At 47.7% G+C, this 24,043-nt stretch overlaps 1 protein-coding gene across 1 annotated transcript in view; it reads right to left on the bottom strand.

Annotated features, from left to right (window-relative positions):
- Positions 1-24,043, bottom strand: part of LTBP1 (latent transforming growth factor beta binding protein 1) — a 1,238,788-nt gene that overhangs the window by 65,352 nt on the left and 1,149,393 nt on the right. The gene's annotated exons all lie outside the window — the stretch shown is intronic.

The following is a 24,043-nucleotide window of genomic DNA, read 5'->3' as shown; positions in this document are numbered from 1 at the left end:
TTTGCTCCTTTCTTGGGGAACTTCATGTTCCGTGGATTTAAATTGGAAATATATATCTATATTTAAGCCTCAGAACAGGAAACCATTCCAGATAAATTCTGCAACCACAGTTGCTAAGCACACACTTTTTATTTCGCTTCTTTTTCACTGCCAGTTACTATATGCACTTTTGTTATTTTTAGGGTTCTTTCTCAAAGCCTGCGTTACTACTATTGCGCTATTTTGTAGCAATGCCGCACATCACCCATCACCAAAAGACAGATGTAAGAAAAGGACACGACCGCAAAAATGCATCTGTCTCATTCTCCTCGTCTAATGTAATTCTACTAACAAAAGTTTAACAGCTGGGGGGGCGACCAAGATGGCCGATGAAACAAACATGTGGTGATTGAGCTCCGCGTGCCTTGCCGCCTATCAGCATTCTGTAGCATCTAGGATCCCCCCTTGGCCCACTGCCTCACAGGGGTCACTATTGCCTACTTGCTTCCTGGCTTGCAGTGAAGCGCCGAGGTGCTGGCCGACACTCGCTGGACAGGATGAGTGATGACTAGAGGGGTTGAAGCAGGAGGCTGCCTGGCTGCCCACTGGCATTGGTCTGTGTTTTTTGTTGAGTTTTATATAGCGAGAATTAGACCCTTAGATATCAGAGTGCTTTACATGAGCACCAGTTACATTACAAACGGGCACATTGATTTATGTTAAGCACGGGGAGATTAAGTGATTTGCCAGGAATCCCAGAATGTTGAACAGCCCTGCAGAGACTCGCCCCAAGATCCCCAGCTCCAAGGTTGACTGCCCTAGTTGTTAGCCAACATTCTCCTCCAGGGCCTTTCTTGGAACTGCTGATTAAGTGGCAGCCGGTGGAGTTGAAGTCGGGCCCACTGGGGGCCCAGATGTCGAGGAGCAGTGGCTGTGAGAGAGGGCTCTCACCTCCTACCTGACCGCTGGTGCCATGGTGAGGTCCCAGCTAGAACATAGGCAGCAGTGATGTGCCGGGGCCTGCCCTCTGGTGTTGACCCCCACCGGAGCAGCAATATCCACTGGGTAGTGGCAACCACATCTCAACGCTGTGGAGGTGGTGCGCCGCGCAAGGACCTCCTCTCCAGCCCCCTGAGGCGCCGATTCCTGGACAGTGGTAGCCTGATTAAGATGGGTCTGTGTGCCTCCCTGGGGGAGTTTGATTATAGGTCAGATGGGATTGGGGGACATGCATTTCTGGGACAGAACATGCCATGGATGAAGGCCACACCCCTGCCCCCTGAATGTAAAGAGCAAGCTGAGGCTTATCACCAGTACCTGCAGCACCAACGACGAGGGGCCTGTCCGGCGGAGTAGTGATCACTGATGTTGCATGGGAGGAACTTGATACCCCTTACTCTTCATTGTTGAAAATATGCATGTTGTTCCCAGATGCTGCTGCAGGGAGCAATGCAGCAGTGTGGGAGAATAACACTCTTCTCAATGGATGTCGCAGGGGCTTTGCCATAAATAGAGTGCTTTGCTTCTGTTGTAAGTCCACGCATTTGATCCTGCTCGACCTGGGATAGGGGTTCCCCCCCCCCTCCTGCCTACTCAGTGTTTACTTGCTGTTGTTGCTTGGGAGTTTGTGGCTGCAGACTGTGCAATCACCACTTTTGCTGTCACCTGGCCTTACGTTTGCATTTGAGTGGTGCTCCTTTTCCTACACGCGATGCAGCGAACATTTTCAAGCAGTGAGGCACCAAATGGGGACCTAAACAGGGGGAACGTTGCTTCTGCCACAACTTGTTGGACTCTCAAGGGTGTATGATGCCCAAGCGGTGCCCGCTGGAGCTACCACCATGAACAGATTTTATGAGCTCCTGGGGGTTATCAGGGATGTTAAGGCCACACTGGACGCCAAATTAGATGCCCTGATAATCGTAATGAATTTATTTAGGGCAGACCAAACCAAGTTGAGAGACACAGTGGAGTCCAGTGAATCTGACCTGGCAGGCCTATGGCCCTCTGTTTTGGATATGCAATTGCAATTATGGACTCTCCAGGAGGAGGTAACATTAATACGTGCCTGTGCAAACATGCTGAAGACAGGTCAAGGCACAAAACTATTCGTATAATAGGGCTCCCAGAGGGTGCGGAGGACCTCAATATGGACCTCTTCTTGGAGGACTGGCTGCACCACATTGTCCTTGGTGGTTGACGATCCACCTTCTTCTCCTTGGAGTGGGCACATAGAGTTTCTGTCAGGCCACCCCGTCCTGGGTCATCCCTGATACCGGTGGTGGCAAGACTCATTAATTACCGGGACCAAGATCATATACTACAAGGTTGCTGGCACCATGGGGCCTTGGCAAGTTTAAAACAACCCAGTGAATATATATCTGGACTACAATACAGAGGTGCAATACCAGTGCAACTCTTTCATGCCTTTTAAACACCAACTCCAGCAGTTAAACAAATGCTATTCCCTAATGTTCCAAGCGAAACTGCAGGCCCTGGACTAAGATATAGCTCACTTCTTTACATTTCCAGACAGTGCCTGGTAATGGCTAGAGACAAAAGTTGCATCCCAGCAATTGCTTGACAGGGTGACACAGGCGGGAGTTGTCAACGACGTTCTCTTTGATGACAACAATGCACTAGCCCCCACCCCAGGGCGACCTACGAATGAGCAGGCAGCCTGGGAGTCATACCACCAGCTCCCCCACACGATTCATGTCCTCACTGGAGGGCAACTGGGAGCGTGCCCTGATATACATTTCTCCTGAACTGTGGGCTGGCCTGGCCTTGACCCCGATGACTGCCAACTCCATATCCTTTTGTTGCAATTATTGAGACTGTTATTTGTGCTCCACATTTGTGGGATCTCCCATACACTCTATAAAGCGGGTGGGCCGAGTGATATTTGTCCTTACCCTATATGAATCCAGTACTCCCGCAACCTTGGTAGACTTGGTTTGACTAATGTTGTTTGCTGCAATGTTCTTGGTTTGGGGCTTGTTTTTGTCTCAACCAGGATTAGGGAGTTGGGAGTACAGTTTATGCTTCATTCTATTTTTCTATTCCCTTCTTTTGTCTGTGGTGGGTTGTGGAGGGAGGGAGGCATGGGGGGCACTGTTGCTGTGGGTGGAGGGTCCCGGTGGGGGGTGCATCTCACTGTCTCAGATTGTATTAGGACTAACTGATTCTCCCCATCTATAACGTTTTGTCCTGGAATGTGTGGGGGTTGGGCACCCCTTGACGACGCAATCAGGTGTTTTTCTATCCACGGCATATGAATGTCCACATTGCCTCTTTTCAGGAAACGTACATGAGCTCATTGGGATTGCAGCACCTGCACCACCAGTGGAGGGGTCAGATAGTGGGCACTGCTTATTTGTCATATACTAGAGGAATGCTTATATGGATGGCACCGGTAGTCCTTCTTCAGATCTTGCACCAGAAGGAATATCTGGAGGGGGCGATATGTGCGAAATGAGGGCCACCTGATGGTGCACCTCTCTCACTGGTGGCACTGTATTCCGGCCAGCCTCAAACTTTTGATACACTTCCCTCTACTTTGCTCCATGACCTACGAGCACCGAGCCTCCAGGAAGGGAAGTTTTAATTGTGTACATGATATTACCGTAGATCAGTCTACACCTCCACTGCATGGCACTCAGGTGCATAGAGTTGCTCATTCTTTGGTGGATTGCTTGGACCACAGTAGACTGCGGGACATTTGGCCCTCCTTACACACCTTGGCATGTGAATACTTCCATTTCTCCCAGATTCACCAGCTTCATACGAAAATGTACCTTTTCATGAGTAATCCAAGGTTATTTCCCTTCATTCAAATGGTGGAATACTTGGGCCGCACATTGTCAGATCACTACCCTCTTCTGTTCACCTTGGATTAGGACTGGCAGTTACCCACGCATCTGTTGCAGGATACGGTGTTTTGAGGAAAAATAGGCGCACAAATACTATAATATTTTGAGCTGAATGAGGACTCACTGTCAGACAAGTGGATGGAGAGGGACACCTATAAGGTGGTCATATGGGGCCTATGTATTAAGCTGTCCTTGCAGTGTGAATTGACAACCTTGGAGGCAGTGATCTGTGAGGAGGAGGTCTGTCTAGAGACGGGGGCATTTGGAGAGCAGAGATTGCTGACCTCCGGACCAAATATAGAACCCTGGTAGACAGACAAGGTAAGCTAAACAGTGCAGACTATTTTGATAATCACCATGCAGGGTGACAAAACAGGACGGGTCAAGGCAAGGTTGATGGGCTCCGAGAAGGAGCAGTCTAGACTGACAGCCATTCGCTCCCGATAAGTGAGATCCTCATATTGCAGTTAACCATTAACAAGGCCTTCTTTGACTACTATAGTACCCTCTAGCACGGTGTGATGCCCTGAATGATCCTGGGCTGCTGACGTACATAGATGCTCCACTGATCCCCGACCTGGACCCTCTTGATTGTCGGGCATTGGATGCCCCATTAACAATTGGGTAGGTCCGACTGGCAATAAACCAAATTGCACGCAACAAAACTTCAGGGACGGATGGGCTCCCCATGGAGTTCTATGCGGCATACAGAGCCATGCTTGTCCTATAGCTTTTACGGTTATTTCAGGCGGCCAAGGCCGCTGGCACTTTCCCACCATCGATGAGGGAGACAGTCATCGTGGTACCACCCAAGCCTAATAAAGATCCGCTGGATGTGTGCTGCTAAAAGGCACGTTCGTTACTCAATACTGACTGTGAGGTGTTGGGGAAGATTATTGCTAATCCCTTGCTTCCTCATATGTCTGTTCTGGTCTATCCGGACCAGAAAGACCTTTTACGAGAGAGGAACATATGCCTCAATCTCTGTCGGGTGTTTCACATCATGGAAGAGCAATGTCTTGAGCCCTCGGCTGGAGTGGCCCTTTCGTTACATATCAAGAAAGCCTTTGACTCCCTGAGCTGGTACTATCTCAGAGGTGCGTTGAAGCGTATGGACCTGGGACCAGAATTCCTAAGCTGGATCAACCTGCTCTACAAAGACCCAATTGATAGAATGCGCACTGGCCGAGACGTTTCCCCACTTTCCAGAGTCCATACAGCAACTGCGGCCCGTGCAGGTAAGAGTGGTGGAGCCAGGTTAGGAGGTGGGGGGGAGGGAGATGGGATTTTGACACACCACGGCGAGGGAAAATTAATTATTTATTTAATTTTCCAACGTGGTCATCTGTCGAATCCCCCCAACCCGGCCCCAATGCTCTTACCTGCATGGGCCGCGGCTGCCAAACAGGCACCAGGCAAGGCTGCCCACACTCTCCTCTCTCCACTACTTTATTTGTGCCTGATGGAAAAATCAGCATCTAAAACTGGGTCCTAAATATTACAAACATTCCCACACCATTAAGATGACGGTCCTATAGCAACTGCCCTACAGTGAAAGTGCTTCTGATGGTTGAGGCTTCTGAGGTTCTGCCACTAGAAATGGAAAACAGCTCTTCTAAGGTGGGGGAACAAAGAAGTGGGCTGATGGGACATCTGCCAATTTTTGTTCGCGGACACATTACCGGCCACTTCTAAATAAAGTCCTAAATCTTTCCTTATAATAATTAGCACTCCCGAGCTGGATGTGCAGAGGATAAAAAGGGATTGCCTCTTAGCATGCCATACATTTGAATGAAGATTACAGAATAAGCAACCCGCTTTACAGTGCACAGACGTTGCTTGTTATGAAGAATTGTAGCTGGCATTCCCCTACAGAGTGGGAAGCTCACTTGCCACTTTGTGACAGCATGCTGACCAGTTCAGTAAGGGGGGCTCTAAGTGTTCTCACTTTGGGAGCAGTTCCTGACTCCCTCCGCATTTCTGGGGGCACACAGTCATCAGCTGATATGTTGGATGCAAGAAAACACTGCATCAACACCAAGGGATATCTCAGGTGGCTAGGCAAGGGAGCCTTCAGTCTGGGTTAACAAGGGGACGAGGTATTATTGTCTGTCCAGTAAGTGCAACCCTCTTGGGATCTCTGGGGGCAACCATGCAATTCTTTTTACATCCTGCAAGGCCTCATACTATCTGGAAGGGTGCAACATGTAGGCTACCTCCTGTGTGTTCTCCATTTTCCTGCTCCCTTGGGTGATGTGTTGGCCACAACATGCTCCATTTTGGGAACATGCACCAGGGTTCTCCTTCTCACACTTCCATGCAATCGGTGGGGACCCCCCTCAAGAAATACATAGGCAATAAAACAGGTTCAAAATATTTATGATTATAAAAGGGGCACAATGTCCCTTCCGTAATACAAAGCAGCAGGGCCCACAGTGGCAAAGATCAGAGGAGTTCTAGTATTGTAACATCACTGTCCCGAGTAACAGAGGCATATTTATGAGAACATGTCAGAGCGCAGAGCTGCACCAAATTGGGCTGCCCCTCTCATTTTAGAATTGAAGGCCTGTGCCGTATTCACAAGACTACAGTGCACCCCTGTGTTTTCCATTGCGCTGGCACCCTTGTACCATGGGGCAAGGGTGCCTGCATTGCAGGGAATGATTGTTTATGTGCAGGAAGGGACACCTTCCTGCACATAAACAATCATTAATGGCATATTGCTCCTTCTATGTATGCTGCAGAGTGCAGCACACATAGAAAAAGCAAAAACAAGGAGAAATACAAAAGTATTCCTCCTCTTTTAGCCATTTGAACGCCTCTCACGCATTGCGTTAATTTTTAGTGTGGCCTCAGATTTACACATCCTTGTAAATCTAGGGCAGCATCAAGAAAAGCAAAGGGTGGTGTGGTGGAATGCCCACACCAACACCCATTGCATGCCCCTTTCACGCTAAGTGATGCGTGTAAAGAAACCTTATTTATAAGTCGGCGTTAAGCCACAAAAAGTGGCTTAACGCTGCTTTGAAATATGGAGAAGGGCATATCGCCACCAGAACACCGCTAAAAGTGATGTTAAGGTGGCAATAACCCCTTGTAAATATGCCCACAGTGTTTTTTTGTAGTATAACTGCTAGATGTCGAACGGTTGTTTAAACAAAAGCTTGCGTGATTGGGAACACAAAATTCATTATTGAGCACAAAGTGAGGCAGTCAAAAAGGACGTGTGAACTACCAGTGTCATTTATAAAAGTTGCACTATATTATCATTTTCATTCAAGCAATTACACTTTGGGGAACAAGCATTTATAAATGCATTAGGTTTCGCCTATGTGATTAATAATAGGCTGTTTTATGTTGTAAGTTGTAGCTTGGTGAGTAGTGGTACAATATAAGTTACAAAAAGTCTGTTAAAGTGTTATGATTGTTTATGTACGAAAAGGCGACATTTTGTGCTGTTACTAGTGGTATGGTGCAGGTAAGCAATAGCAACATTTAAAAAAATGAAATGAAAGAGGGAGAACGTATAATTAATTGATGTAATAGCAATATTATGTGTTTAGAAGAGTTCTGACAACTTTTGGCCCCGATGCCACTGCACCTGCAGCACCATTGAAATCATGGTTACTGTGCCTTCTAGATAACTGCACTTGTGACAGCTTGTTTAGTAGTAAAGTTTAGCAATATTCTGCATTTAGTGGGATCCCTAGCGATTTTGGCCACGGTGCCACTGCACCTGCTGCACCATTCAAATCAAGTCCCTTTTAACTGCAAGATAACTGCAATTGTGTCTGCCTGTATGGTAGTAAAATATATCAATATTAGGTGTTTCGAGGAGGTCATACACATTTTGGGCCCCGTGCCACTGCACCTGCTGCGCCATTCAAATAAATACCATGTTGTCTGCAAGGTAACTGCACTTGTGACTGCCTGTTTAGTAGTAAAATATAGCAATATTAGGTGTCTAGTCGGGTGCCTAGAGCTTTTGGTCCTGGTACTACTGCACCTGCTGCACCATTCAAATCATGACCCTATTGTAGGGGTGGGCGGAATTTGCGAAATCCACTTTCGCAAATTATCGCGAAAATGTTAAAAATTATCGCAAACACGCGGAAATATCGCGAAGATGCGGAAGTTTTTTTCCCGCATGTTCGCAAGATTTTCTGCATGGTTGCGGCTCGCCAACTTACCCATGTGGTTGCTCGCGGGCGCGGCCATCTTGTTTTCAGTTGTCTCGCGGTGCATGATCGCGAGAAGAAAGACGTGATCGCGTGACGCATGACGTCACTGCGGGCGCGAACTGTCGCGAGACAGCGCAAGTGGCTAAAAACAATACAACATCTCATGGAGAACGCGACCGGATCAAGAAAACTTGTCGGCGAACGCAGGGATTCAGGTAAGCAGATCGCGTGCGCGCGAGAATGTATTATTTTACAGCGCGAGCAAGAAACAAATTATCGCCAAGCTGCGGAATGCGGAAATTTTGACATTTTCGCGCTTTCCGCGGAACGCGAAAATGTCAAATTATCGCAATTTCCGCGAACGGAACGAAATTTTAGCCCAGGCCTACCCTATTGCCTGCTAGATAAATGCACTAGGGACTGTCTTATTTAATATTAAAATTTGTAATAATCCGGGTTTAGTGGGATCCCTAGAGTTTTTGGCCCCAGTGCCACTGCACCTGCTGCACAATTCAAATCAAGTCCCTTTTAACTGCAAGGTAACTGCATTTGTGACTGCCTAATTAGTAGTCAAATATAGCAATATTATGTGTTTAGAGGATTTCTGTCAACTTTTGGGTCCAGTGCTACTGCATCTGCTGCACTATTCAAATCATGACCCTGTTGACTGCAAAGTAACTGTACCTGAGACTGCCTGTTTAGTAATAAAATATAGCATAGCTCTTGTATATTAACTTTATTTTTAATGCACAATGTTTATTACATTTAGAATTTGATCATAAGGACCAAATAGATTAAGTTGAAAAAAATCAATCCGATAATGCCTACCAAGTGCAAAGAAAGGTACTGAGGCATAAATAGGAAATGCCACAAACATTCTAAGACTAAAGCATCTGCTTTACTCAACTAAGTAATACAAAGCAAGCATTCCAGCAAGCTGTCTGCTGCTGTGCAGGCGAAACCTAAAAAAATAGGCAAAAACGCTGGAAACTGTTTAATGTGTAAATGCAGATTTTTGATCATACTTGGGTAGATTCCTAAGTTATCAAGTGATCACTAGCCACAGGAGGCACAATCCCTCCACTCGCCCCTTTAACATGAGGCAAAATACACACAATTGTCATACCGAGTGGGACGGTTATGCCCAGACGTGGGTCCCGTGCTCTCCAAGCCACTGGAATCAAGCTATCCTGGCTAAAGAGGGGTGAAACCCCGAAACCTGTCCTATGATGCTTGTTTCCAGTCCAGGGAGGACCTGGCTTGGCAGTTCGGGTTGGACTGTTCCCATGAGCCACAGGGTCAAGACTAATTTGCATATGGCTGGGTTTAAACTGGAATGGCATGGTGAGCAAAAAAACTATGGATTTAGGCACAGATCTCTGTACTGGGGTGAATGTATGACATTGTTCTGCATTCTGTCCATCAATTGTTGTTTTTGCATTTGTCACCCCGAGTGGGACGGGTATGCCCATACGTGGGTCCCGTGCGCCCCATGCCACTGGAATCAAACTATTCTGGCTGAAGAGGGGTGAAACCCCGAAACCGGTCTTAGGATGCTTGTTTCCAGTCCAGGGAGGACCTGGCTTGGTAGTTCAGGCTGGACTGTTCCATGAGGCACAGGGTCAAGACCGATTTGCATATGGCTGGGTTCAAATTAGAATGGCATGGTGAGCAAAGAAACGATGGATTTAATGCCCAAATCTCTGTACTGGGGTGAATGTATGACATTGTTCTGCATTCTGTCCATCAATTGTTGTTTTTGCATTTGTCACCCCAAGTGGGACGGGTATGCCCAGACATGGGTCCCGTGCTCTTCATGCCACTGGAATCAAGCTATCCTGGCTGAAGAGGGGTGAAACCCCGAAACCGGTCCTAGGATGCTTGTTTCCAGTCCAGGGAGGACCTGGCTTGGCAGTTCAGGTTGGACTGTTCCCATGAGGCACAGGGTCAAGACTGATTTGCATATGGCTGGGTTCAAACTGGAATGGCATGCTGAGCAAAAAAAAAAGACAGATTTAGGCCCAGATCTTTGTACTGGGGTGAATGTATGACATTGTTCTGCATTCTGTTCATCAATTGTTGTTTTTGCATTTGTCACCCCGAGTGGGACGGGTATCCCCAGATGTGCGTCCCGTGCTCGCCTTGCCACTGTAATCAAGCTACACTGGCTGAAGAGGGGTGAAACCCCGAAACCGGTCTTAGGATGCTTGTTTCCAGTCCAGTGAGGACCTGGCTTGGCAGTTCGGGCTGGACTGTTCCCATGACGCACAGGGTCAAGACTGATTTGCATATGGCTGGGTTCAAACTGGAATGGCATGTTGAGCAAAAATACGATGGATTTAGGTCAAGATCTCAGTACTGGGGTGAATGTATGACATTGTTCTGCATCCTGTAGGACCTGGCTGGGCAGTTCAGGCAGGACTGTTCCCACGAGGCACAGGGTCAAGACTGATTTGCATATGGCTGGGTTCAAACTGGAATGGCATGTTGAGCAAAAAAATGATGGATTTAGGCCCAGATCTCAGTACTGGGGTGAATGTATGACATTGTTCTGCATTCTGTCCATCAATTGTTGTTTTTGCATTTGTCACCCCGAGTGGGACAGGTATGACCAGATGTGGGTCCCGTGCTCTCCACGCCACTGGAATCAAGCTATCCTGGCTGAAGAGGGGTAAATCCCCGAAACCTGTCCTATGATGCTTGTTTCCAGTCCAGGGAGGACCTGGCTTGGCAGTTCGGGTTGGACTGTTCCCATGAGCCACAGGGTCAAGACTAATTTGCATATGGCTGGGTTTAAACTGGAATGGCATGGTGAGCAAAAAAACTATGGATTTAGGCACAGATCTCTGTACTGGGGTGAATGTATGACATTGTTCTGCATTCTGTCCATCAATTGTTGTTTTTGCATTTGTCACCCCGAGTGGGACGGGTATGCCCATACGTGGGTCCCGTGCGCCCCATGCCACTGGAATCAAACTATTCTGGCTGAAGAGGGGTGAAACCCCGAAACCGGTCTTAGGATGCTTGTTTCCAGTCCAGGGAGGACCTGGCTTGGTAGTTCAGGCTGGACTGTTCCATGAGGCACAGGGTCAAGACCGATTTGCATATGGCTGGGTTCAAATTAGAATGGCATGGTGAGCAAAGAAACGATGGATTTAATGCCCAAATCTCTGTACTGGGGTGAATGTATGACATTGTTCTGCATTCTGTCCATCAATTGTTGTTTTTGCATTTGTCACCCCAAGTGGGACGGGTATGCCCAGACATGGGTCCCGTGCTCTTCATGCCACTGGAATCAAGCTATCCTGGCTGAAGAGGGGTGAAACCCCGAAACCGGTCCTAGGATGCTTGTTTCCAGTCCAGGGAGGACCTGGCTTGGCAGTTCAGGTTGGACTGTTCCCATGAGGCACAGGGTCAAGACTGATTTGCATATGGCTGGGTTCAAACTGGAATGGCATGCTGAGCAAAAAAAAAAGACGGATTTAGGCCCAGATCTTTGTACTGGGGTGAATGTATGACATTGTTCTGCATTCTGTTCATCAATTGTTGTTTTTGCATTTGTCACCCCGAGTGGGACGGGTATCCCCAGATGTGCGTCCCGTGCTCGCCTTGCCACTGTAATCAAGCTACACTGGCTGAAGAGGGGTGAAACCCCGAAACCGGTCTTAGGATGCTTGTTTCCAGTCCAGTGAGGACCTGGCTTGGCAGTTCGGGCTGGACTGTTCCCATGACGCACAGGGTCAAGACTGATTTGCATATGGCTGGGTTCAAACTGGAATGGCATGTTGAGCAAAAATACGATGGATTTAGGTCAAGATCTCAGTACTGGGGTGAATGTATGACATTGTTCTGCATCCTGTAGGACCTGGCTGGGCAGTTCAGGCAGGACTGTTCCCACGAGGCACAGGGTCAAGACTGATTTGCATATGGCTGGGTTCAAACTGGAATGGCATGTTGAGCAAAAAAATGATGGATTTAGGCCCAGATCTCAGTACTGGGGTGAATGTATGACATTGTTCTGCATTCTGTCCATCAATTGTTGTTTTTGCATTTGTCACCCCGAGTGGGACAGGTATGACCAGATGTGGGTCCCGTGCTCTCCACGCCACTGGAATCAAGCTATCCTGGCTGAAGAGGGGTAAATCCCCGAAACAGGTCCTAGGATGCTTGTTTCCAGTCCAGGGAGGACCTGGCTTGGCAGTTCAGGCTGGACTGTTCCCATGAGGCACAGGGTCAAGACTGATTTGCATATGGCTGGGTTCAAACTGGAATGGCATGGTGAGCAAAAAAACTATGGATTTAGGCCCATATCTCTGTACTGCGGTGAATGTATGACATTGTTCTGCATTCTGTCCATCAATTGTTTTTGCATTTGTCACCCCGAGTGGGACAGGTATGACCAGATGTGGGTCCCGTGCTCTCCACGCCACTGGAATCAAGCTATCCTGGCTGAAGAGGGGGGTTCCCAGACGTGGGTCCCGTGCTCTCCATGTCACTGGAATCAAGTTATCCTGGCTGAAGAGGGGTAAAACCCCGAAACCGGTCCTAGGATCCTTGTTTCCAGTCCAGGGAGGACCTGGCTTGGCAGTTCGGGCTGGACTGTTCCCATGAGGCACAGGGTCAAGACTGATTTGCATATGGCTGGGTTCAAACTGGAATGGCATGGTGAGCAAAAAAACGATGGATTTAGGCCCAGATCTCTGTACTGGGGTGAATGTATGCCATTGTTCTGCATTCTGTCCATCAATTGTTGTTTTTGCATTTGTCACCCCGAGTGGGACGGGTATGCCCAGACGTGGGTCCCATGCTCTCCATGCCACTGGAATCAAGCTATCCCGGCTGTAGAGGGGTGAAACCCTGAAACCGGTCCTAGGATACTTGTTTCCAGTCCAGGGAGGACCTGGCTCGGCAGTTCGGGCTGGACTGTTCCCATGAGGTACAGGGTCAAGACTGATTTGCATATGGCTGGGTTCAAACTGGAATGGCATGGTGAGCAAAGAAACGATGGATTTAGGCCCAAATCTCTGTACTGGGGTGAATGTATGACATTGTTCTGCATTCTGTCCATCAATTGTTGTTTTTGCCTTTAACATGAGGCAGCAGTCATAAAATCTCAGCTGCTGGCAGGCATGTTCATGTCTGCTAAATGTACATTATACGGAGCATGACCATTTCACATTTCTTGCAAAGGGATCCATAAAACTCTGGAACAAAAAATGAGTTCACTCCACCCATTCCATGATGGTCTGCAACTGTTTCTAAGAATGCATGCAAACTCAGCCAACAAGAGAAGGCGTTATCTCCTTTGGTTTTTGACTCCACAGATCCGATGAAATCCCATAGTGATATTTTAAAACATACTGAATTGTATTTTTTTTATTTTAAAAAGTATTTTCAGTTCCAAACTAGAATTTCTGGGAATATGGTGCACTGCAAAGGCAAGCTGTTACCTTGTGCGTTAATCAGCTAAACAACCTTTGTGTCGTGTGCTACAGGTGGCATGCCGACCAAGCAATCAGTGAAGAGCACTGTAGCGAGTGTTACAGACGTTTGGCCTACCAGCAAGCAATTCTTCCACCCGCGACCTTATAGCAGGTTGTAAAGGTCTCACATGGATCAGAAGGAAAATGCTACTTAACCAGTATGCATCTGTTCTTGGCATGTAGAGCTGTAGATTCAAATGCGTTCGCATAGATCGCTATCTGGTGTTGGGCTCGGATGTTTGCACTTTGTTTTTCTTCAAAGAAGTGTTTGTAGTCACGAGGTACGTGACTCCTCCTTCGGTGATAGTGCGCATGGACATCTACTCCATCCCCAGACTGTTCTTGCCATAAAGGGTGATGATGGAGTTAGTAAGAATAGAAAGAGATGTCCATGTGTGTTGTATCTAAGTAAGATAATACTGCAGATAAAGGTACCCGGGGAGGTGGGTGGGTGCATATGAATCTACAGCTCTACATGCCAAGAACAGATGCATACTGGGTAAGTAGTATTTTCCGTTCGAGGCATATGATCTGTAGATCATATGCATTAGAGTAGACTTTGCAGCAGTTATCTTCCCAGCAGTGGCTGACCTGTATCTGTAGCAGTAGTTTGAAAAAGTGTTCTTAAGACAGCCTGGCCCACACTAGCTTGTTGTTTTACATGCACATCTACACAGTAGTGCTTTGTGAATGTGTGAGGTGTAGATCAAGTTGCAGCCTTACAGATGTCATCCAAGGGTATATTCTCTAAGAATGCCATAGAAGCCCCTAGTTTGTGTGTGGAATGCGCTCTATGGGGAATAGTTAATGTGCGTTTGACTTTAATGTAGCATATTTGGGGGCATTTAACTATCCATCGTGCAATACCAGTTTTTGAAATGGGATTGCCTTTATGCGGTGGTGAAAAAGCAACAAATAGTTGTTTGGTTTTCTTAAAAGATTTAGGGGCATATGTATCAAAGGATTTTGTATTCGCAAACGCTGTGAATCGCAAAAAAACAGCGTTTGCCAATACAAAATCGCAAAAGGAGATGTGTGAGGCATTTCAGCCTCGCAATCTTAAGGAATCGCTAAATTTGCGATTTCTTAAGCTTGCGTAAGCATTTAAGAAATCGCAAATTGCGATTTCTTAAATGCAATGTAACACGCACCCAAGTTGTGCGATTTCTCCTTAAGAAATCACAAATACCACCAACTTCAAGTTGGTGGTAAGTTGCGATTTCTTTGAAATATGCACTTTTTTGCATATTTCAAAGTGCCATGTGGTGCACATACATGCCCTTAGGGCATGTATGTGCGCCATATGTGCACACATGCTGATTTCAGGGGTGCATCAGGGTGTCATCATGACACCCTTGCACCTTTGAAAATATTCTCAATTTGCGATTAGCAAATAGCGATTCGCAAATTGAGAAGGACTTCCCATTCATTGCTATGGACCTCCTGGCCCAAAGGAATGAATGGGAAGGTATTCCTTAATTGCGATTTCGCAATTTGCTAATCGTAATTAAGGAATTTTAAGAAATCGCAAAATGTATGCGATTTTTTAAATACATCCCGTTTTGCAATTCTCAAATAGCGGTTCTCAAAAAATTGCTATTTGAGAATCGCATATGGAGATGATGATACATATGCCCCTTAGTTCTTTCAATGTAATGAAGTATTGCTCTTTTAACATCTAGTGTGTGAAGAGCACGTTCTGCCACTGAGTCTGGTTGAGGGAAAAACATTGGTAGTTCAACAGACTGATTGAGGTGAAAGGCAGAAACAACTTTAGGTAAAAAATTTGGATTGGTCCTAAGAGCCACTTTGTTGTAATGAATTTGTAAAAATGGTTCTTGTATGGTTAGTGCCTGGAGCTCACCAACTCTTCTAAGAGATGTGATGGCTATAAGGAAGGCTAGCTTCCAAGTGAGGAACTGTAGATCACATTTGTGCAGAGGCTCAAACGGTGGGCCCATAAGTCTTGTAAGGGCAATATTAGGGTTCCAAACTGCGCATTGCTTTTGGATAATGGGTGTGGATACCTGGACGCGAAGTTTGGGCATTTTGCGGTCTGGAGTGTGGTGAACAGATTTATTTCTGGGTAGCCCCACATTTGAAAGAATGGAAGGAGAACTTGAGAATGTAATTTCCATTTGTGGATTTGTTGTAGTTGATGACTGAGCAGATCTGCGATGTGATTGTCTACTCCTGGAAGGTGTTCGGCAAGGAGATATATATTTTGAGGTATGGCCCATCTCCATATGGTTTGAGCTAGTCGCGAAAGCTGTAGGGAATGTGTCCCTCCCTGTTTTTGTATGTAGTACATTGCTGTCATGTTGTCCGTACAGACCAGGACAGCTTTGCGGACTACATGGACTTGAAAGGATTTTAATGCTAGAAAAATTGCAAGTAGTTCCAGGTGGTTTATGTGGAACTGTTTTTGTTGTAGAGTCCATATGCCCTGAATGGTATGATTTTGAAGATGAGCTCCCCAGCCGGTGAGCGATGTGTCTGCTGTTAGCACTATCTGTGGAACCGGGTCAAGAAACGGGCGCCCTTTGGAAAGGTTGTATATGTTCCACCACTGCAGAGAGCGATTTTTGAGGCTATCTACCAACACCAGATCGGTTAAACGACCTTGAGCCTGGTTCCACTGACGTGCTAAGCATTCCTGTAGAGGACACATTTGGAGTCTTGCATAAGGGATGATTAGACTGCAAGAGGCCATCATCCCGATTAATTGCATGAAACACTCGAGCTGGTAATGAGTGTTGAGGTTGAAATTGTGACATTAGAGCCTGTATGTTGTGTATCCTGACTGGGCGGGGGTATGCTAGAGCTTTGCAAGTGTCTAGTGTAGCTCCTAAATATATTTGTGTGTTGGATGGTTGGAGGTGGGACTTGGTGAGGTTTACAGTGAATCCCAAGTTGTGAATTAACTGAATTGTCTTGTGGGTGTGTTGAAGAGAGCTGTGTTGTGAGATGGCCTTTAGGAGCCAATTGTCCAGATAAGGAAACATGTGAATGTGTTGTCTTCTTAAGTGAGCTGTAACTACTGCTAGGCACTTGGTGAAAACTCTGGGTGCTGTGGTTACCCCGAATGGGATGACTTTGAATTGGTAGTGTTGATCGTCCACCACGAACCTGAGATTTATTCCTATTAGCTGGGTGAATGAGAATATGGAGGTAGGCGTCCTTTAAATCCAAAGTGGAAAGAAAGTCGCCGTGCTGAAGCCATTGGAGTACCTGTTGGAGAGTGACCATGTGGAAATGGTCTGACTAAATCTAGAGGTTGAGCTGTCTGAGGTCTGATATTGGCCTGAGAGAGCCGTCCTTTTTTGGAATGAAAAAATATAGGGGGGGGGCGCAGCCAACAGGAATGGCTGCCTATTAGCGAGGCTCCAAAGAACTCGCCGTCTATCCTGCTAATATCCTGTTAGTTTAGCCGTACCTCTTCAAGAATTGGTGGATTCTTGGTCCCTGACTCCGGTGGCAACAGGTGTTGCCCGAAACCATCCCTGAAACAAGACTTGGGCTGGATTGCAGAGCTGAGGCGGCAGGGACGAAGAAAATGGTGGCATCCTAGACCGGGAGGAGAAGGAGCGGAGGTACTTGTGGAGCTTCCTTGGCTCTCCTGCTTGTCGGAGATGCAGAAAAGTAGTGACTGTCGGCGGCGCTCAGTGCGCGCTGCGATTGGCAGTGCCAACGCTGTTGAGTGGGCTTGGAGCAGCCGAGAGCTGTGAGGTGAGCCACGCCGCACAAAAACGAGGCCCCGGCGTCTGGGACCTGAGAGGCCCACGGATCCAGCGCTCTGAAGCGTACTTGGGCGGTGTGCAGCGGGGGCACTTGGAGCGCAACCGGCAGGGATCCTAAGCACAGTGGAACCAACATTGCAGAGGCCGGCGATAGGAGGCTTAGCAGGGATGTTCCGATCCAGAAGGATTGCTAGAGCTGCCGTAGCTGATTTGAGGCACTGGGGGGCAGTTGACTGAGCGGCGACGAGTCAACTTGAGACCCCGGTTCTAGAGGCTGGTGGGTCTCAGTGCAGTGCAGCTCCGGACGTGATCGCCCTACACGCCTACCGACAGCATTTAGTGCCCAGCCCCTGATTTATGCCTCACTGGGAGCGGGAATAATTCTCAGACCGGTGAACTGTGGCGGAGGACACTGAAGAAGAAAATAAGGGCAAACAAGATCGCTGAGTTCATCTGCAGCAAGGCGCCGGTTCACCACAGCGCACTTTGATACACATGCGGGGCACTTCCGGGCTCATAGGGGGGAGCGGAGTGTGAAGCGACGACTCCCCCATCCTGAAAGGTGCCTTGGGCCTTGATCCATGCTATAATAGCACTGTGAAAGTAGGTGTGAGGCAGGATGCCACAAGATAACACCCCCTGCTCTGAGAACCATACGGCTACACAAGGTGCCAAGAGTAGCAACTGGGGGCTGGTTCCTAGGAAACTCGACAGGCCTCCAGGGGGTCCGAAACCCCCCTGGGTAGGTGGCGGAGAGTACTGTGACTAGGCCTGAAGGACTCAACCACAGTGGTAATTGGCGGCCTGGTGCTGGCAAGTGGAAAGGGGCCCAAACCAACGGCCCAAAATAAGCTGGCCAAATTCGCCTGGACTAAAGCGGTGGAGGGGCAGGAAAACACTCAGCAGGAGGCCCCAAATAAGCTGATTAACTCTCAACCACAACCGGACCTAACGCTTCACGACATAATGTAAGCAATAACAGGAGTGCGCACATCCCTCGAAGCCCGCATCGATCTGGTTAACATTGAAGTGTCCCTTATCCGTGCAGACCTGCTCAAAACGGACGCTAAAGTGAAAGACCTGGAAGATACAACCACAGGACTTCAACAGGATACGTCCCTACTCCAAAAACAAGTGTGTAAACTGCAAGACCAGCAGGCGGCTATGGAGAAACAACTGGACGTATACGAAGGCAGGGCCCGTAGAAACAATGTACGCATTCTTGGGGTCCCGTAACGTGCGGAGGGACCGGCGGTGGATCTCTGCTGGAAGATCTGATCCTGAAGCATCTGAAGCCCAAGAAACTCTCGGACAACTTCTCCATTGAACGGGCCTACCGAGTCCTAGGGGGGCATCCTAAACCGGGGGCGCCCCCACGGCTGATCATTGCACGAGTCTTTAACTACAGATATCGGGACGTAATACTTCAGACCGCACGAGCCAATCCTCCGTTCAAATCTGAAAACAGCGTGATCATCTTCTTCCCCGACTTCACCATGAAGGTCCAAGCTCAGCATCGTAGCTTCCTCACAGTGAAGAAAGCGTTGCGTGACAAGGGGGTGAAATACGCCATGCTTTTTCCAGCAGGGCTCTGGTTAGCGTTGGATGGCAAGACGTGGTTCTTTTCCTCGCCAGAGGACGTATGGGACTGGCTGGAGGGACAGCGCTGCATTGAAAAGCCACACAGAGGAGGGAATGACGGCCTCCGACCAAATGGATCCAGTCAGGGGGGTGACTGAAGTGATGATCCTTCACGGGAGGAGATGAGATCGATCATCCACTGCTACAAAGACGACTTTTCAATATACAGATGGGGCAGTCCCATACACAGATAAGTGACTCCAATAGTGTGACTGTGTGAAGGGGACACTGAGGGGTTTCCTCCTGTCACCAGGGGACTGTGGTGGTTAATGAGCTGATGCCCCACCTGACCGCCTGTGAACTGCTGCGAACTAAAGGGACATTTATTGAAGTGGGGGGGGGATTCACTTTTCTAATCGAAATGAGACACAGGCTAATTTAGCCTACGGCGAGGGGGGTGGGCTGACTGCCAGCACCAATTAGTATTTGGGAGGGGGAAATAGGCACTCTGCCTGGTTTGGGTGTGAGTAGTTTTAAATCCACTGGCATGGAGGCAGGCAAGGGGAGGCACAGGAGTTGTGGGATGGGGGAAGGGGGGTTCAAGTTCATGTGAGTTTGAGAGCCGCAAAAAGTAATAAGTCATGCTTAAATACAGTTGTTGTCACAACCCATTTAGGCCGTAAAGCCATGGGTCTTCTCTATACCGATGTACCTGCTCGTCTGATGGGAGACATGCTAAGGTTGCTGAAATAGTGGAGTGCAGGGAATGAGCCCTGGAGATATGTTGGATACTCCCATCTCCCCACCCGTGATCAGTCTGATGGAAGCTAAGAAAAGGGCATCACTCACGGTGCTGACCTGGAATGTGAATGGGATGGGGGACAAAATCAAAAGGGGTATTGTGCAACACTATCTCAAGATACAGGCCCCCGATACTGTGTTACTGCAGGAGACACATCTAGTCTAAGGCTCTCATGTGGTGAGGATACAAGCTCCTGAACCATGCTGACTATTCCTCGGGGTCCCGAGGGACAGGTATCCTGATTAAAAAGAATCTAGCTCTTACTCCGACACATACCTGGCAAGATCCGGGGGGTAGGTTTGCTGTATTGGAGGTACAATGGGAAGGGAAAGTGCTCAATATGGTCTCAACATACCTCCCGCCAGCGATAGGTAAAGAAGCACTGGTAGACCTGGGGAAAATCCTGGCAGACCTTCCACTGGGTACACTGATATTAGGGGGGGACTTCAACATGACAATGGATGACCAAAGAGATAGGCACCCAACATGCACCCAGATGAAACCTCCTACACTTATTATTCTAATGCCCACAAAAATATGTCCTGCATTGACTACTTCTTGACACAGGCCACAGACATAGGTTATTTTCGCAATCCCCACGCTCTACTGAGAGATATTTCGGACCACTCCCACTGTGGGTTGAACTTACATATTCTACACACCGTCCATGAACCACCATAGTCCTCAGCCCATGGCTCCTAAAAATCCCAGATATACGAACGAACCTACTCACACAGACCATTAACTACATCAAAGAAAATGTAGGAACAGTAGACTCCGCGCAGACTATATGGGAGGCTTTTAAAGTGGTAGTGAAGGGGCAAGCTCTGGCGTTAAAAGTGGGTTATAGTAAACAACGGCAGCAACAGCTTTCGCAACTGGAAAGTGAACTCCACACATTGGACGAAGAGTGCGTAAGGTCTCCCACAGATACCTCTATACATCGACTCGCGATTAAACAGCTAGAATATAGGACCTTAGCAGAGGAAGATATGCGGGCCAAACATTTGCATACCCAACACAAGCTTTATGAAATGGGGAATAGGGCTGGGAAGCTGCTAGCCTGGCTGGAAAGGAGAGAACAAGGTGAGAGGTGAGTGCCAAGGCTGACTCTTCAGGATGCACAACAGATCACAGACCTACAGGATATCGCAAATGCATTTGCTAACCATTTAGAAACAATATATACCCCTGCAACCACCTATACGGCAGAAGATTCCCGACAACTCCTCGTAGATATGCGGCTGCCTACGCTCTCAGAGGAAGATAGGGACTCCTTAGAAGAGGAGCTCACAGATGACGAAATTAAGAAAGCCATCAACGCTATTCAGTCAGGGAAGGCGATGGGTCCGAATGGGATGCCCATAGAATTTCTGAAACTGGTTGCCTCCCACGCAGCGCTACATCTGCGGGCTATGTATGATGAAAGCTATGAAAAGGGGGTCTTGCCAGAGGAACAAAGGTTGCCTCCATAGTGGTTATCCGTAAGCCGGGTAAACCCGCCGAGGACTGTGGCTCATACAGGCCAATTTCCTTAATAAATGTGGAGGCGAAAGTCCTGGCGAAACTGCTGGCCCTGCGTTTGGTGTCAGTGATTCCATCTTTGGTACACCCTGACCAATCGAGCTTCATGCCTGGATGGAACACGGTGCTCAATATTCATCGTCTATATAATGTCCTAGCACGATGACAATATATTGAGGAGGACGCAGTGGTTCTCTTCCTAGATGCGCCGATGGCATTCAATTCTATAGAGAGGCCGTATCTGTTTGAAGTACTGAAACGCATGGGCTTTGGCCCGAAATTTTTGAGCTGTGTCAAACTGCTGTACATGGATTTGCAGGATCAAGTACGGGTGAATAACCACACGTCCTGAGTATTCCATCTCAAGAGAGGCACCAGGCAGGGCTGCCCCCTGTCCCACTTGCTCTTCTCCCTGATGCTGGAGCCACTAGCATCCTGGGTGAGAGGGGATGTAATGGTGAGAGGGCTGAAATGGGCGGAAGGGCACAATGACGGTATATCGTTATATGCCGATGATATCCTGCTGTATCTGGCATCCCCATATGGGTCCCTGCATAGTGTGTCAAATACTTTCACAAATTTTGGGAAATACTCTGGATATGCGATCAACTGGAGTAAATCGGTACTCTTTATCCTTCGAGGTCCGACCCCTTGTCTCCCCCAGGGTTGCACTGTGGAGATAGATCAGGACGGATTTCGGTATCTCGGGATTTTTATAACCCCAGATCCACAACTTTTCTATGATCGGAACTTGACGGTACCCTTGGACAGGTTGCACAGCGATGTTAAACACTGGAGATCCTTGCCCCTATCGTTACTGGACCGAGCCGCCCTGTTTAAAATGTTAGCCCGCACGCGCTTTTTATATGCCCTTCAAAATTGTCCAAGCAAAGTTCTGGGTGCCTATTTTTTAAGCCTAGATAGTGAGGTCAGAACGCTGCTGTGGGATGGAGTGGTACCTCGTATTGCATTGCGAAAGCTGACTAAGGGATGGTACGATGGGGCGATTGCTCTCCCGGACGTGCAACTCTACTATAGGGCCTAGCAGCTGGCGGTGATTAACCACTGGATATACCGTTCACCGGTGGATACAGCGTATATGTTGAACAGGTAACCTACCTGACCCGTTCTATGCACTTCGCGAAAAATGGCAAATAGACCTTGGGCCCCTTGAAGACGAGGATTGGCAAGCGGCGCTGATGTCCCCAAGGGAGGCGGCCATTTGTCTCCGGTTCTGCCTGATCCAACTAAAAATCCTCCATAGATCATATCTTAGCGGTGAAAGGTGGGCGAAGATAGGATCAAGGCTAGATGCGCTCTGTCTTCGAGTCTGTGGTCAAGAAGCAACTTTTTTTCATACCATTTGGGTCTGCCGGTGTATACGACCAATGTGGGAACGGCAACATATCCAAGACGCATTAGGGAAGACACTCACTCTTACACCACAACTTGGTCTACTTAAAGTCTGGGAAGGGACTGACCTCACAGAGGTGGAACAACAGCTGTCCACATTGGGATATACTCTGGCGAAACGCGAAATTGCCAGGAAATGGGGAGTGGCAGATCTGCCGTCTCCGAAGATATGGGCAAAGGAACTGGACAAGTGTATGATTGCTGAGAAGGAGGTTTTTAAGTCCAGAGGGTGCCCAAGGAAATGGGACAAGAAATGGGGCAAGTGGAATGAATACCAGTGGGACTTGTGTATCTCCCCAACAGTTGAAATGGAAATGCAACAGAGAATGGCACAATCTTTGGAAGAAAATGACTGGTTTTAGGGTACATCTTGGTAATTGTACGTGATTTGTAGATAACTATGCTGTACAATGATTGACAATTTGACTCTCTCTGTTTATTTTGATTTCATGGTATAAAATCAATAAAAATATATTTAAAAAATATATATAGAGAGAGAGTAAACGCCCCTATCCTGATGAGTCAAGGGAACTGGTTCTATTGCATGTTTTTGTAACAGGGAGAGAACCTCCTTTTTTAGGAGGGTGAGATATTCTGAGGACATTGCACGAAGTTTGGGGAAATATTTGGGGGAGTGGAGTTAAGTTCCAGACAATAACCATACTGGATAATTTGTCTTACCCACTTGCCTGTTGAGATGGAATTCCAGACAAGTAGGAACTGTGAGAGACGTCCCCCGATAGGAGTGAAAGGATCGGGGGTAGTGGAGGGAAGTCACTGTTTGGTGGCAGGGGAAGTGCGGTTGGAGTTACCTCTGCCTCTTCCTCTATTGTTATTTCCTCTGTACCCTACCGAAAAATATCCTCTAGAGGAGGAAGATTGATTATGACTTTTGTAAGAGGAGGAATTTTCTGACGCCATTGTTTTTGAGCCACCCCTGTAAAAGGAGCGGCGAAAGGAGGTAGATGTAAGTCTCCCATGGACTTAGCAGTCTCAGTGTCTTTTTTCATTTTTTCTAATGAAGAATTGACTGCTGGCCCAAAAAGGTGATCCTGATTAAGTATTGATGATTGTACTTCTTGCTTGAATTCGGAGATTCGAAGCCAAGCGTGCCGGCGTAGTAAAACGCTGGTGTTAATGGCACGCAGGGCGCATTTTATAGAAGTGTTTGTTATAAGCTTGCCCTCTTGGATGAGGTCGTTAGCTTTAGTTTTTTACTGTTCTGGTAAATGCTGCATTAGTTTTTCCAGCTCGTCATAGTGAGTACTATTATAGCACGCTAAAAGAGCTTGAGCATTTGCAATACGCCAATGATTAAAAGCTTGTGATGTGATTCTTTTGCTTGAGGTGTCTATAGCATTTGACTCCTTGTCAGGAGGAGGGCGTCACCTGTAGTTTGTGAATTAGCTCTTTTCCATGCGTTAGAGACGACAAGAGATTCTAAGGGTACCTGCCCTCTGATGTAGAC

The sequence above is a fragment of the Triturus cristatus genome, chromosome 6, assembly GCF_964204655.1.
Source record: "Triturus cristatus chromosome 6, aTriCri1.1, whole genome shotgun sequence".
NCBI classification, from domain to species: domain Eukaryota; kingdom Metazoa; phylum Chordata; class Amphibia; order Caudata; family Salamandridae; genus Triturus; species Triturus cristatus.
This window is presented reverse-complemented; position numbering and strand designations above follow the sequence as displayed.